The sequence below is a fragment of the Coregonus lavaretus genome, assembly GCF_964263955.1.
Source record: "Coregonus lavaretus genome assembly, chromosome: 21".
NCBI lineage: Eukaryota > Metazoa > Chordata > Actinopteri > Salmoniformes > Salmonidae > Coregonus > Coregonus lavaretus.
Genome location: NC_140008.1, coordinates 3,820,543 through 3,836,834, shown reverse-complemented (window position 1 = coordinate 3,836,834; position 16,292 = coordinate 3,820,543). Strand labels below are relative to the sequence as shown.

The 16,292-nt window shown below is 42.9% G+C and overlaps 1 long non-coding RNA gene across 1 annotated transcript; it reads right to left on the bottom strand.

Annotated features, from left to right (window-relative positions):
• Nucleotides 1–3,078: 3,078 nt before the first annotated feature.
• On the bottom strand, nucleotides 3,079–4,414 carry LOC311149065. The gene is made up of 3 exons (XR_014614995.1): nucleotides 4,353–4,414; nucleotides 3,269–3,918; nucleotides 3,079–3,126 (listed from the first exon to the last, which is right to left on the bottom strand). It is a non-coding gene; the product is annotated as an uncharacterized lncRNA (long non-coding RNA).
• Between the last annotated feature and the right edge of the window lie 11,878 nt (nucleotides 4,415–16,292).

Here is a 16,292-nt window from a genome sequence, read left to right as displayed (position 1 = left end):
TCAGGGTTGTCACTAGTTAACACAGCTAAAAAGTAATCAACCACGCCTAGTTCTACAGTTTGTCTTCTTAAAATCTGATTTTAAACCTAACTACACTGTTAACCCTACCCTTAAATGAAGACCAAAAAGCAAATGTTTGTTACCATGAATTTTTATGATATAGCCCATTTTTACTTTGTGGCTGTGTTAGGTTAACTAGTGACACCCCATGATCAACAGGTGAGTTTTGGTAGAGGGTTCAGAATCATTCCGTTTTGAAGGGAGTAATTTGTAGTTTCTTTTTTAAAATAAATAAAACATTTAGATTTTAATGCCATAGTAGTAGTAGCTACAGTAACTGTTTTAGCTGTCACCCTGATGTTGGCTACACTAGCTGCTTCCGTCACCATAGTGCAGTAGACTATCAAGTCCTCAACTGGCAGCTTCATTAAATAGCACCCGCAAAACAACAGTCTCAACTCAAGTGAATTGGTGACTCCGGGATGCTGACCTTCTAGTTGCAAAGAAAAAGCCATATCTCGAAAATAGGCCATTGTGATTTTAGTCCCATCACGAATGTCTCCAGTTAGCTAGCTAGGTAACGTTACATGTATCCACCATGACACGACAACACTCTCACGTCATGAGATTGAAATCATATTTCGCCTTTTACGGACAGCTACTTGGTTTAATGAAAGCATACGTTCAAACTAGTCATACATATCTGATTGTATCTGAATTACCCTTAGCAAAATGTTCTGGACTAGCTGGCTATTTCAGCTAGAGACATTCAAAATTGGTCAAATCAGTTAATTCTTTTCCCTTGTCTCTATTTCCAGCTAATGTTCACTTTGTGTTCAGCAGAGAGAGTATTCAGAGGTGGTTTCGGCTGCATAGAGACTCATCTCTGTGCTGACCCAGACTATTAATAATAATAATAAATAATATGCCATTTAGCAGACGCTTTTATCCAAAGCGACTTACAGTCATGCGTGCATATAATAAGGGGTTGAGTCCAGTCAGCCTCATCTCTGTGCTGACCCAGACTATTGATCAGGATCTGAGTCCAGTGTCACCGGCAGACAGAGGTGCAGGGACAGACAAAGAGACCGCTGCATTCTTCCATTAACCAGGAGATGGCCAGGTGCATATCAATGGTCCCAGACAGCTGCATTCCTCCAAAAACCAGGAGATGGCCAGGTGCATATCAATGGTCCCAGACAGCTGCATTTCTCCAGTAACTATTGAGATGGCCAGGTGCATATCAATGGTCACAGAATGCAGGAAATTTGTCATTTTACTGTCTATACCCAACCCACCATAGGGTTTACCCCCCCCCCCCCCCCCCTAAATCAATGTGAATTTTCTCCCTTTTACGTGCAAGTCCTTTCTGAACCTTTTCCGCAACATTAGTAACCAATGAAAATCAGCCAATCAACTGCTGTCATTTTGCTGCGACCACATTTCATAACATTGCAGCAATTTAGAATTACTGGACTAGACAGACAGTTGTTGTTCCTTGCGACAGTATCAAGCAGAGGTATAAGGATCGTTCAGCCATAAGTAGCAGCACATAGTTCAAAACGGACGCATAAATATCTTGTCCCTAGTCTCGAAGATGGTGAGGTTGGGTCGCTTGGCTGCTATGAGCAGTGTCACATCCTGCTGTCAGCGGGCACTCCACTTGTGGGACCACAATTCCCATGCTCCTCTGGGAGGCAGGCATCGTCCCCGTCCAAGTTGTTTAAATCCTAAACATGGAAAATCATGTTAGTTTACAAAACATTTTTTTTTTTTTTTAGATAAGGCTTAATTACATTTTCATAGTGGCTCCTTTAAATCTATACCTCCACATTGCCAGGGAAGGTGACAGGATTCTGTGCTTGTCCCATTTCCCATAGCTGGTTGTGGGTCAGATTTTGCTCAAATGTGCAGAGAATGTTTATCCCATCCATTGGTAAAGGTGTCTAGGTCTGCTTGGAGGCACGTGAGGAATACATAGTGAGCACAGAATAGGTGAAGGCTGTTTGACAGGTCAAGGGAGCCCTCATCTTCCAAACTGTGTAAAATATGTTTGACCCGGCCATCCACACGGTCCCTCCATAACTGTTCAAACCTGAAAGCACACGAGAGAACATTTGAAGCAACACAATGAAACATTCAACGTCATACCCAGTCCTCTGTCCTACAGGCAGGTAGCTTAGTGGGTAAGAGCGTTGTGCCAGTAACCGAAAGGTCGCTGGTTCTAATCCCCGAGCCGACTAGGTGAAAAATCTGTCGATGTGCCCTTAAGCAAGGCACTTAACCCTAATTGCTCCTGTAAGTTGCTCTGGATAAGAGCGTCTGCTAAATGACTAAAATGTAAATGTACACGACTCATTACTATTATTGTAACCTTTCTGAGCATAAGGAGATGTAATTGGTCAAAGTATTCTAAGGCACTTCTACTTCGCCGTCTCCTGTTGAATTGAACTGTTTCTAAACACTTTTCTTCAATGCATGTGAGAGATTGAATTGACATTGGATTATATAGCTAGGTTTCCATCCAATTGGCGACAGACTTTCTTGCGAATATTCTAAAGTCTGCGTAAAGAAAATATGAACATTTTCCTAACAGTTGTGTTTCCACCAAATAGACTTGTTGGCGATACAAAATCAGTGTGTGGTGACTTAGTGTCCACAAAATCCATCACATTTTCAACTTTACCCGATAGTTTTGTCACAAAAACTGTTTGCGTTAAATAGCAAACGTGCCCACTCTGGTCTTGGCACGTGTAGCCAGCAGCTTGCCGATACAACAGCTTCACTCACTGTAGGCTGTGCGGGTAGGCTAGTCTACAAGACTGTTGGAAAAGCATTCCAGGTGAAGCTGGTTGAGAGAATGCCAATAGTGTGCAAAGCTGTCATCAAGGCAAAGGGTGGCTACTTTGAAGAATCTGAAATATAAAATATATTTTGATTTGTTTAACACTTTTTTTTGGTTACTACATGATTCCATATGTGTTATTTCATAGTTTTGATGTCTTCACTATTATTCTACAATGTAGAAAATAGTAAAAATAAAGAAAAACCCTGAATACCATGGGAGATCAATCGCTTACCTTTCTCGAGAAGCCGTCTATGCCACCAAATATTACAAAGCCATATCTGTTGAAAGACCATTTTGGACAGTTTTGTATACTTGCCAAATCAGCCATCTTGTGGTAAAACATAACAGAGGCAGCATTGTATGGGCTATGAGTTATATGACTGAACGTGTACCCCCGAACTGAAGCGGGTCTACGCTTACCTGATCAACTTGTGATTGGTGTCCACATGTATGAGGGAAAGAGGACCCCCGAACAGAGAATGTTCTTCTGACAACACATCCAAGTCTTGCCATTCTTTCCTGTATTCCTGCAGCATCTACACAATGCACTGAGTCCCACACTCGGGTCCACTGGACTCAATGACCCAGTGTTTTCAGAAGTTCTCTCACCATCCTAATTGTGGTGAACTTGTCTTGACTGTGGCCACCAGATTGTCCAGCTCCTCGTCTGTCATTTGGCTGTACGTTCCCCTTACCACGATACCGTATTCCTGCATTCTTGTGTTGGTCAGTTTGTGTTGAGATGCCAAGCAGTTTGGCGATGCAAGGTACAGGCAGATCCATTTCAATCGGCTGTCGAAGGTGCTGTTCTGACAATCGGTTTAGGACGTCCCATTTCGCCATTCCAACTCAACAACAATTGATGGGGCACATCTTTCTTCCATTTCAGCATTGACTAGACTATACAGGTTGGAGAGAACCTACACTACCTCTTGAGGCAAGTCTACTTGATTTGCTAGTGAGCTGATAAATATAATCTCAACGGGGTGGACAAAATATAAGTAATCAAGATCCAGAGGAAGGTGTTGCTTGGCCTGCTGCAAATCTGTACAGGAGCTTCTCCCCATCGCCTGTGAGGACATATGAACATTTTAATTTGAAATTATGTCAACCAAACAGCTGGTATCAGGCAAGATTGGGTGTAAGCTTCAGGTATTGTTATGGGAATAGCTATTTAGGGTTGTCACTGTTTTCTCTCTCTCTCTCTCACTAACACACAAACTGGGCAAACTTACGGACAAATCTTTTTATTTTTGTATCCCTTTATTACTTTCCAACCCCACCAACAAACGGACAAATCTTTCACTACGGCTGGCAGTGGCTAGCTGTAAAGTTACAGGCATGCAGTCTTTGGCTAGCTAGTCCGACACCAAAGCCAGCCAAATACGCTAACGTACTTCAAAATTGTAATTCACGGGTCAATAATGTACGGATATTAGACGCGTGTTTATCTAATCCATTTAATGACAAACCATGTAACTACTTAGGTAAACATATGAATTACCTGTTGGCCAAAGTTTGGTAACTGGTTCGCCATGTTTAGAACATGTGGCCACAGGTGGGAAAGATTTGACTCGTAGTGGTGACGTCAGGCCATCTGGTTAAGTAGCCAATAGAACGGTTAAGATTAACCGTCACTCACGTCTAAACCCCGCCCCTTCACGAAAAAAAAAATAAAAAAACAAAACTTGCAGTGGAAAATACTGGCAGTAAAAGCAAAAAATCAGACATCGAAAACGAAGATATGAGTAGCGAAACCAAAAGGTGCTAAATGCAGGCAAGAGCGTAGGCAAAATGAATTCAATAGGACTGGTTGTTGGGAAAGTTTAACTGAAAACGATTTTTGCATTCATTTACATTATTTAGCAGACGCTCTTATCCAGAGCGATTTACAGTTAGTGAGTGCATACATTTTCATACTGGCCCCCCGTGTGAATCGAACCCACAACCCTGGCGTTGCAAACGCTATGCTCTACCAACTGAGCTACAGAGGGCATTCGTTTTCAAATAATTTTTGTAATCATTTGTTATAGAGTTTTTCTCTCGCTTTAAAATTAGTTGCTTGCAAGTTTTCGGGTTTTGTTTTTGATGTCATTATTTTTGTTAACATTTCTATAAATGTTGCTTTCAATTGTTTGGTTTTTGATTTCAACATCAGTTATTTCACCTCGAAAAATCGTTTACATTTTCACCTTTATTTTTCATGTTTACGAATTATTTTATTTTAAATTCAATACATAGCGTGTGAAATTGGCTCCATACAACTGACTTCGGCATTCACACCTGCGTGAAGCAAACAAACAACCCACCTCACCTCCTTTTCTAGGCTAAGTTGATGCATCAGGATCATGTCCTCTTGAACGCAAATGTAGTCTTCCTAGTAGGACTAATGACTTGGTGAGAACATGTTTGCGCGTCTGTGTTTTGGGAGTCGAGCAAGAGTCGACTAAATCGTTTTTTGGTATGTTTTAGTTGTCACTATGTTAAGACTAAGCATAGGTGATTTGATGATGTTGAAGTTGAAATGGTGCTGTGGTGGAAGCTCCCGTTTTTTCTTTGCGACTTGAAGTAACTCTCCATGGTTCTAAATCAATAGTTGTTTACTTTCATTTCACCTCCAGAACTTTGAGCCACAATAAGGATTAGCCGCAATAGTGGAGTTCGCCTTCAAAATAAAGTCCCACGTTGAAAGTGATGCAAACGGATTAAAATAGCGGAAACATGCCATATTTAGACTAGATAATTCTAAACAAGGTCGGAATGTTGTTATATAAATTAAACAAAATACAATAATTGGTTAAAATTTAACACAAAAAAAGAAAACAACTGTTGAAATCGCAAGGTGGATTCATCAAGACTTCAGAATTGCATTGGGGTCATACTTATATGCACAGTACAGCCTTACCTATGGATCAGCCTACTCAGTGACACCCACAGATTACAATTCTGAGGAGTTCACACAAATATTATCATCGTAGCTCATATAAGGGAACTTTCACTGTGGGAAATTACCTCACTATACAGTCTATTTCTTATATATACACATATACATACAGTTGAAGTCGGAAGTTTACATACACTTAGGTTGGAGTCATTAAAACTCGTTTTTCAACCACTCCACAAATTTCTTGTTAACAAACTATAGTTTTGGCAAGTCGGTTAGGACATCTACTTTGTGCATGACACAAGTCATTTTTCCAACAATTGTTTACAGACAGATTATTTCACTTATAATTCACTGTATCACAAGTTTACATACACTAAGTTGACTGTGCATTTAAACAGCTTGGAAAATTCCAGAAAATGATGTCATAGCTTTAGAAGCTTCTGATAGGCTAATTGACATAATTTGAGTCAATTGGAGGTGTACATGTGGATGTATTTCAAGGCCTACCTTCAAACTCAGTGCCTCTTTGCTTGACATCATGGGAAAATCAAAAAGAAATCAGCCAAGACCTCCACAAGTCTGGTTCATCTTTGGGAGCAATTTCCAAATGCCTGAAGTTACCACATTCATCTGTACAAACAATAGTACGCAAGTATAAACACCATGGGACCACGCAGCCGTTGTACCGCTCAGGAAGGAGACGCGTTCTGTCTCCTAGAGATGAACGTATTTTGGTGCGAAAAGTGCAAATCAATCCCAGAACAACAGCAAAGGACCTTGTGAAGATCCTGGAGGAAACAGGTACAAAAGTATCTATATCCACAGTAAAACGAGTCATATATTGACATAACCTGAAAGGCCGCTCCAAAACCGCCATAAAAAAGACAGACTACGGTTTGCAACTGCACATGGGGACAAAGATCGTACTTTTTGGAGAAATGTCCTCTGGTCTGATGAAACAAAAATAGAACTGTTTGGCCATAATGACCATCGTTATGTTTGGAGGAAAAAGGGGGTGCTTGCAAGCCGAAGAACACCATCCCAACCGTGAAGCATGGGGGTGGCAGCATCATGCTGTGGGGGTGCTTTGCTGCAGGAGGGACTGGTGTACTTCACAAAATAGATGGCATCATGAGGAAGGAAAATTATGTGGATATATTGAAGCAACATCTCAAGACATCAGTCAGGAAGTTAAAGCTTGGTCGCAAATGGGTCTTCCAAATGGACAATGACCCCAAGCATACTTCCAAAGTTGTGGCAAAATGGCTTAAGGACAACAAAGTCAAGGTATTGGAGTGGCCGTCACAAAGCCCTGACCTCAATCCTATAGAAAATATGTGGGCAGAACTGAAAAAGCATGTGCGAGCAAGGAGGCCTACAAACCTGACTCAGTTACACCAGCTCTGTCAGGAGGAATGGGCCAAAATTCACCCAACTTATTGTGGGAAGCTTGTGGAAGGCTACCTGAAACGTTTGACCCAAGTTAAACAATTGAAAGGCAATGCTACCAAATACTAATTGAGTGTATGTATGTGATGAAAGAAATCAAAGCTGAAATAAATCATTCTCTCTACTATTATTCTGACATTTCACATTCTTAAAATAAAGTGGTGATCCTAACTGACCTAAGACATGGAATTTTACTGGGATTAAATGTCAGGAATTGTGAAAAACTGAGTTTAAATGTATTTGGCTAAGGTGTATGTAAACTTCCGACTTCAACTCTACATACACTACATGACCAAAGGTATGTAGACACCTGCTTGTCGAACATCTCATTCCAAAATCATGGGCATTAATATGGAGTCGGTATACTGTAGCGTTAAGATTTCCCTTCACTGGAACTAAAGGGCCTAGCCCGAACCATGAAAAACCCCAGACCATTATTCCTCCTCCACCAAACTTTACAGTTGGCATTATGCATTCGGGCAGATAGCATTCTCCTGGCATCCGCCAAATCCAGATTCGTCTGGCGAACTGCCAGATGGTGAAGCATGATTTATCACTGCAAAGAACATTGTGTGTGGCTGGTCGGCCATGGAAAACCATTTCATGAAGCTCCCGACTAACAGTTATAGTTAAAACCGTTTCATGAAGCTCCCGACTAACAGTTATCGTGCTGACGTTTCAGTTTGGAACTCGGTAGTGAGTGACAGACGATCTACGCGCTTCAGCCCTCGGCGGTCCCGTTCTGTGAGCTTGTGTGGCCTACCACTTCGCGGCTGAGCCGTTGTTGCTCCTAGACGTTTCCGCTTCGCAATCACAGCACTTACAGTTGACCGGTGCAGCTCTAGCAGGGAAGAAATTTTACGAACTGACTTGTTGGAAAGGTGGCATCCTATGACTGTGCCACGTTGGAAGTCACTGAGCTGTTCAGTAAGGCCATTCTACTGGCAATGTTTGTCTATGGAGATTGCATGGCTGTGTGTTTGATTTTATACACCTGTCAGCAACGGGTGTGGCTGAAATAGCTGAATCCACTAATTTGAAGGAGTGTCCACATACTTTTGCATATATACAGTGCATTTGGAAAGTATTCAGACTCCTTGACTTTTTCCATATTTTGTTACGTTACTGCTTTATTCTAAAATTGATTAAATTGTTTTTTTCCCCTTATCAATCTGCACACAATACCCCATAATAACAAAGCAAAAACAGGTTTTTAGATTTTTTAGCAAAATAAATATATATAAAGGGTACTAGTCAAAAGATTTAGAACACCTACTCATTCCAGGGTTTTTCTTTATTTTTACTATTTTCTACATTGTAGAATAATAGTGAAGACATCAAAACTATGAAATAACACATATGGAATCATGTAGTAACCAAAAAAGTGTTAAACAAATCAAAATATATTTTATATTTCAGATTCTTAAAAGTAGCCACCCTTTGCCTCGATGACAGCTTTGTACACTCTTGGCATTCTCTCAACCAGCTTCACCTGGAATGCTTTTCCAACAGTCTTGAAGGAGCTCCCACATGTGCTGAGCACTTGTTGGCTGCTTTTCCTTCACTTTGCGGTCCGACTCATCCCAAACCATCTCAATTGGGTTGAGGTTGGGTGATTTGGTATGTTGATTATTTAATTCAGGTGTTAGAGCTGGGCTGGGACAAAAGCCTGCACACACTCCTGCTCTTCAGGACTTCCTGCAGTGACTGAAATAGACCAAAGCAGGAGAATAGTGTTCCAGGTTGAAACAGCTGACTTAGTTGAGAGGTGATGAGACTCAGAATAGTGTTCCAGGTTGAAACAGCTGACTTAGTTGAGAGGTGATTAGACTCAGAATAGTGTTCCAGGTTGAAACAGCTGACTTAGTTGAGAGGTGATGAGACTCAGAATAGTGTTCCAGGTTGAAACAGCTGACCTAGTTGAGAGGTGATGAGACTCAGAATAGTGTTCCAGGTTGAAACAGCTGACCTAGTTGAGAGGTGATGAGACTCAGAATAGTGTTCCAGGTTGAAACAGCTGACCTAGTTGAGAGGTGAGAAGACTCCCGCAGTAAAGTAAGTACACTGTTGACTCAAGAGGGGATGCTAATCAGTCCATCTTTAAAACCTCTCAAAAAGACAGACTAAAATACAGCTAGATAGGCTAATGATGCTAACTAGCTAACCTTGAGCTAGCTAGATAAAAGGCATTTTCAATGTATAACTTGCCCAAGACAGTTCACAGTATTGTCAATTTATACAACTTTAGCCAATGTATAACTTTAGCCAATGTATTTCACAGTTCTGGGTGACTTTAACCTCCCTACGTCTGCCTTTGACTCATTTCTCTCTGCCTCCTTCTTTCCACTCCTTTCCTCTTTTGACCTCACCCTCTCACCGTCCCCCCCTACTCACAAGGCAGGCAATACGCTTGACCTCATCTTTACTAGATGCTGTTCTTCTACTAATCTCACTGCAACTCCCCTCCAAGTCTCCGACCACTACTTTGTTTCCTTTTCTCTCTCGCTCTCCTCCAACACTACTCACTCTGCCCCTACTCAGATGGTAATGTGCCATCGCAACCTTCGCTCTCTCTCTCCCGCTACTCTCCTCTTCCATCCTATCATCTCTTCCCTCTGCTAAATCCTTCTCCCTCCGATCTCCTGATTCTGCCTCCTCAACCCTCCTCTCCTCCCTTTCTGCATCTTTTGACTATGTCCCCTATCCTCCCGGCCGGCTCGGTCCTCCCCTCCTGCTCCGTGGCTTGATGACTCATTGCGAGCTCACAGAAGAGGGCTCCGGGCAGCTGAGAGGAAATGGAGGAAAACTAGACTCCCTGCGGACCTGTCATCTTTTCACTCCCTCCTCTCTACATTCTCTTCCTCTGTGTCCGCTGCTAAAGCCACTTTCTACCACTCTAAATGTCAAGCCTCTGCCTCTAACCCTAGGAAGCTCTTTGCCACCTTCTCCTCCCTGCTGAATCCTCCTCCTCCCCCTCCCTCCTCCCTCTCTGTGGATGACTTCGTCAACCATTTTGAAAAGAAGGTTGACGACATCCGATCCTCATTTATGAAGTCAAATGACACCGCTGGTCCTGCTCACACTGCCCTACCCTATGCTTTGACTTCTTTCTCCCCTCTCTCTCCAGATGAAATCTTGCGACTTGTGACGGCCGGCCGCCCAACAACCTGCCCGCTTGACCCTATCCCCTCCTCTCTTCTCCAGACCATTTCTGGAGACCTTCTCCTTTACCTCACCTCGCTCATCAACTCATCCTTGACCGCTGGCCATGTCCCTTCCGTCATCAAGAGAGCGAGAGTTGCACCCCTCCTCAAAAAACCTACACTCGATCCCTCCGATGTCAACAACTACAGACCAGTATCCCTTCTTTATTTTCTCTCCAAAACTCTTGAGCGTGCCGTCTCTAGCCAACTTTCCTGCTATCTCTCTCAGAATGACCTTCTTGATCCAAACCAGTCAGGTTTCAAGACTGGTCATTCAACTGAGACTGCTCTTCTCTGTGTCACGGAGGCTCTCCGCACTGCTAAAGCTAACTGTCTCTCCTCTGCTCTTATCCTTCTAGACCTATCCGCTGCCTTTGATACTGTGAACCATAATAATAATAATAATATGCCATTTAGCAGACGCTTTTATCCAATGCGACTTACAGTCATGCGTGCATAATTTGTTTTTTTTGTGTATGGGTGGTCCCGGGGATCGAACCCACTACCTTGGCGTTACAAGCGCCATGCTCTACCAGCTGAGCTACAGAGGACCATCATCCTCCGAGTTGGGCATCTCCAGCGCTGCTCACTCTTGGATTGCGTCCTACCTGACAGGTCGCTCCTACCACGTGGCATGGCGAGAATCTGTCTCCGCACCACATACTCTCACCACTGGTGTCCCCCAGGGCTCAGTTCTAGGCCCTCTCCTCTTCTCTCTATACACCAAGTCACTTGGCTCTGTCATATCCTCACATGGTCTCTCCTATCATTGCTACGCAGACGACACACAATTCATTTTCTCCTTTCCCCCTTCTGATAACCAGGTGGCGAATCGCATCTCTACATGTCCGACAAACATATCAGTGTGGATGTCGGATCACCACCTCAAGCTGAACCTCGGCAAGACGGAGCTGCTCTTCCTCCCTGGGAAGGACTGCCCGCTCTATGATCTCGCCATCACGGTTGACAACTCCATTGTGTCCTCCTCCCAGAGTGCAAAGAGCCTTGGCGTGACCCTGGACAACACCCTGTCGTTCTCTGCTAACATCAAAGCGGTGACCCGATCCTGCAGGTTCATGCTCTACAACATTTGCAGAATACGACCCTACCTTACATAGAATAATATAATATAATATAATAATATAATAATAATATAATATAATAATATAAATATAATAATAGAATGCGGCACAGGTCCTAATCCAGGCACTTGTCATCTCCCGTCTGGATTACTGCAACTCGCTGTTGGCTGTGCTCCCTGCCTGTGCCATTAAACCCCTACAACTTATCCAGAACGCTGCAGCCCGTCTGGTGTTCGACCTTCCCAAGTCCTCTCATGTCACCCCGCTCCTCCGCACACTCCACTGGCTTCCAGTTGAGGCTCGCATCTACTACAAGACCATGGTGCTTGCCTACGGAGCTGTGAGGGGAACGGCACCTCCTTACCTTCAGGCTCTGATCAGACCCTACACACAAACGAGGGCACTACGTTCATCCACCTCTGGCCTGCTAGCTCCCCTACCTCTACGGAAGCACAGTTCCCGCTCAGCCCAGTCAAAGCTATTTGCTGCTCTGGCACCCCAATGGTGGAACAAGCTCCCCCACGACGCCAGGACAGCGGAGTCACTGACCACCTTCCGGAGGCACTTGAAACCCTACCTCTTTAAGGAATACCTGGAATAGTATAAAGTAATCCTTCTACCCCCCCCCCCCCTCCCCCACCCCCCCATAAAGAAAATAAGAAAAAAAGTGGTTGTCTCACTTGCTATCATAAGTTGAATGCACCAATTTGTAAGTCGCTCTGGATAAAAGCGTCTGCTAAATGATGTAAATGTTAAAAAAATGTAAATGTATTAATTACTAAATTTAGCTAACATAGTTAATCCAGAGATTCTTATCTTTGCGTCCAGTGATTTTACCCACACACCACTACTGGTGTGCAGAGCGACACAGAATTAAAAACAAGTCTTACCTTTTTGAGGTAATAAATCCAACGTGAAACGTGATAACTAGCCTATAGTATCAGTGGTGGAAAAAGTACCCAATTGTCATACTTGAGTAAAAGTAAAGATTTTTTATTTATTTATTTCACCTTTATTTAACAGGTAAGCCAGTTGAGAACAAGTTCTCATTTACAACTGCGACCTGCAAGCCAAGATACCTTAATAGAAAATGACTCAAGTAAAAGTGAAAGTCACCCAGTAAAATACTACTTGAGTAAAAGTCTAAAAGTATTTGGTTTAAATATACTTAAGTATCAAAAGTACATGTAATTGCTAAAAAAATACTTAAGTATCGAAAGTAAAAGTAAAAGTATAAATCATTTAAAATTCCTTATATTAAGCAAATCAGACAGCACCATTTTCTTGTTTTTATTTATTTACAGATAGCCAGGGACATACTCCAACACTCAGACATAATTTACAAACCACTCAGACATCATTTACAAACAAAGCATGTGTGTTTAGTGAGTCCACCAGATCAGAGGCAGTAGGGATGACCAGGGATGTTCTCTTGATAAGTGTGTGAATTGGACCATTTTCATGTCCTGCTAAGCATTCAAAATTCTTTCTTCTTCTGGTGCACAGCTTCAGGATATCCTCATTGAGGAAGATATACGTTCCTCTCAAGTTCTTGGCTCTTTCCAGAAAAGCTACCTTGTCCTTGAACCTCAGCAACTTGACCACTATTGGCCTGAGCCTGTCACCTGGGCCAGTGGTGGGTTTTCCAGTCCTGTGGGCGTGCTCCACTTCAATCTTCTTGTGGTCCATCTTCAGTTTCTCCGAGATCATTTCCCTCACTTTGTCCTCAGACTCTGTCCAGGTCTCATGTGGAGATTCTGCAATTCCGTCCAGAACAATGTTGTTCCGCCTTGATTGTCCCTCGAGATAATCTGATTTCTACGTCATTGTTATCATGAATTCACATACAGAACTGATGTCCTCTCTCAATGACTTACATATTGCTGTCATCTTGCCATTCTCCTGTTTCAACTCATCGAGCTGACCCTGGGAGAACTGCAAACTGTTCTTCAGGTCCTGGACCTCTCTGGTCAGGTCGTCCATTCTTCAGTAGTTGGACAAAACACTTGATGCTGTTTTCTTGTTGTTTAACTATTTTTGTTAGTTTAAAAGATATTTCACCTGTGATAGAGAGACACCACTGTCCTCAACGGTACTCCCGCCGGCTTTGGTCTTTGTCATGGTCTCTGTCATGGTTCAAGCCCTCAAGAAAACCTTGCTAGCTTGATAGGCAGCTAGCCAGCAGCTAGGCTAGCTCCTGAGCCAAACAGCTCCTCAGACCCGGCCTTGGTCGGCAGGATCACTGGATAGATAGTAGCGGTCCCAGCAACTGATACCAACCGCATCTCGGGATCCAAACTCAAAAGGTAGAAACGTTCTGTTCCCTGAACCGGTTCCAACCCCTGGTCTTAAGTCTTTGTCAGGTATCAGGACAATAAAGCCTATGCAACTGCCTGTTTTGCAAACCACATTGATAGACTTTCATAAAAGTGCATTGTGGGATGACACTGTATAGCCTAGGCTACTATTCTACTTTGCGGGATAGGAGGAGGGTGTCCATTTTATTTTTTTCTCACCTAGGGCAGAATATCGGCCAGGACCGGGCCTGCCTCCAGACCTGCTGCGAAGCTAAACTAATTCCGCTACCCAAGAAGGGAAGCTAAAGTCATGATTCCTCCATCTCCATGGATACATCATGTAAAGTGTATGTGATAGCTCCTATTAGTAATATGTGGTGTGATTACTATGGTTGTGGGCTTGACAACCATGTATGTTTGGGTTGTCAAGGTAACATGGTAAAGCGCGGGCACTTCTGGTTCTAACAGCAGATCAATAAGTCTACTGCCGGCTCTTCGCAAACGTTTAGAAATAATTGTGTTTGACCAAATACAATGTTATTTCTCTATGAACAAATTAACAACAATCTTTCAGCATGCCTATAGAGAAGGGCATTCTACATGTACTCGTCACGTCTACTCCCGCTCCCCCCGCTCCGGCGCTTAACGTCGCCGGTCTATTAACCACCGGTCCTGGCAACCCATCATTACGCACCCCTGCGCCCCATCATTAGGCACACCTGGACTTCATCACTACCCTGATTACTTCCCCTTTATTTAGCATTCTGTTGTCATCACCCATCAGGCAGTGTTGTTTCCTGTTTTTATGTTCAGACGCTTCTCCTGTTTTTGTATTCACTCTAGGTTCGTTCTGATTAAACACACCGACTGCACCTGCTTCCTGACTCCCTGCGTCTTTGTCTCACCGACTGCACCTGCTTCCTGACTCCCTGCGTCTTTATCTCACCGACTGCACCTGCTTCCTGACTCCCTGCGTCTTTGTCACAGTACTGCACTGACACAAATGACTGATGATTGGCTGATATACATTTATAAGAAGAAGATGGTGGGAGCTGTACTCTTGGATTTTCAGTGTAAGCCTTTGATATCATTCACCATAATCTGTTAGCGGAGAAAAACATATGCGTTATTGTTTTACACCCTCTGCCATATCATGGATCAAAAGCTATCTATCTAATAATAATAATATGCCACTTAGCAGACGCTTTTATCCAAAGAGACTTACAGTCATGCGTGCATACATTTTTGTGTATGGGTGGTCCCGGGGATCGAACCCACTACCTTGGCGTTACAAGTGCCGTGCTCTACCAGCTGAGCTACAGAGGAGCACTAGGACTAATAGAACACAGAGGGTTTTCTTCAATGGAAGCCTCTCTAATGTAATACATGTAAAGTGTGGAATTCCACAAGGAAGCTGTCTTGGCCCGTTACTGTTTTCTTTTTTTTACTAATGATTTACCACTGGCCTTAAGCAAAGCCTGTGTGTCTATGTATGCCGACGATTCAACCCTATACTTATCAGCGGCCACAGATAGTGAAATCACTGCAACAGTTAGTTTCAGAATGGTGGCCAGCAATAAATATTACATTTATTTAATTATTTATAATTTAATTTAATGAATATATCTAAGACTAAGAGTATTTGGTACAAGCTGGATCCGGTTATGAAAAATGTGGCTATAGAACAAGTTGAGGAAACCAAACTTCTTGGTGTCACCTTAGACTGTAAATTGTTATGGTCAAGGCATATCGATTCAATTTGTTGTCAAGATGGGGTGAGGCCTGTCTGTGATAAGGAGATGCTCAGCATTCTCAACACCACAACTGACCAAACAAGTCCTACAGGCTATAGCTGTATCATATCTTGACAACTGCCCGGTAACCTGGTCCAAAAGACATAAAGCTGGAGCTGGCTCAGAACAGAACAGCACGTCTTGCCCTGCAATGTTCCAAGAGAGCTCATGCCAACAAAATGCATGTTAACACTTCCTGGTTCAAAGCATAGGAGAGATTGTCTGCGTCACTTCTCCTTTTTGTTAGAAATATGAATGTGTTAAAAACTCCAAAACTGTCGATTCAATCAACCAACATACAGCTCTGACAGACATTCATATTGCACAAGGCATGTAACTGAAGGTCTCTTCATAGTCCCTAAAGCCAAAATGAATTCAAGGCAATGCACAGTAATACTGTATATAGAGCCGTGATAGCATGGAACTCCCTGCCATCTCAAATCACTCAAGCAATAAAACAGCACATCGCAGCACAACGCCGCTGACCTAAATAGCTTGTAGCATCTCCCTCCTGAGCACATCAGGTGTTTGGGTTAAAGTTCAAGATAAGATGTGCCCTTGGCATCAGGATATCAGGGCCTGCTCAGAGAAAGCAATTGTAAGCAAAGCCTCAGTAGAGTAAGGACGTACTGCTCCATATGATGTGGCAGTCTGGTCATATTACTGATGTTAGTCAGTAGAGCAAAGTTTTACTGAAGTGTATGAAATTGTATTCTTATTTAATAATTTGTGT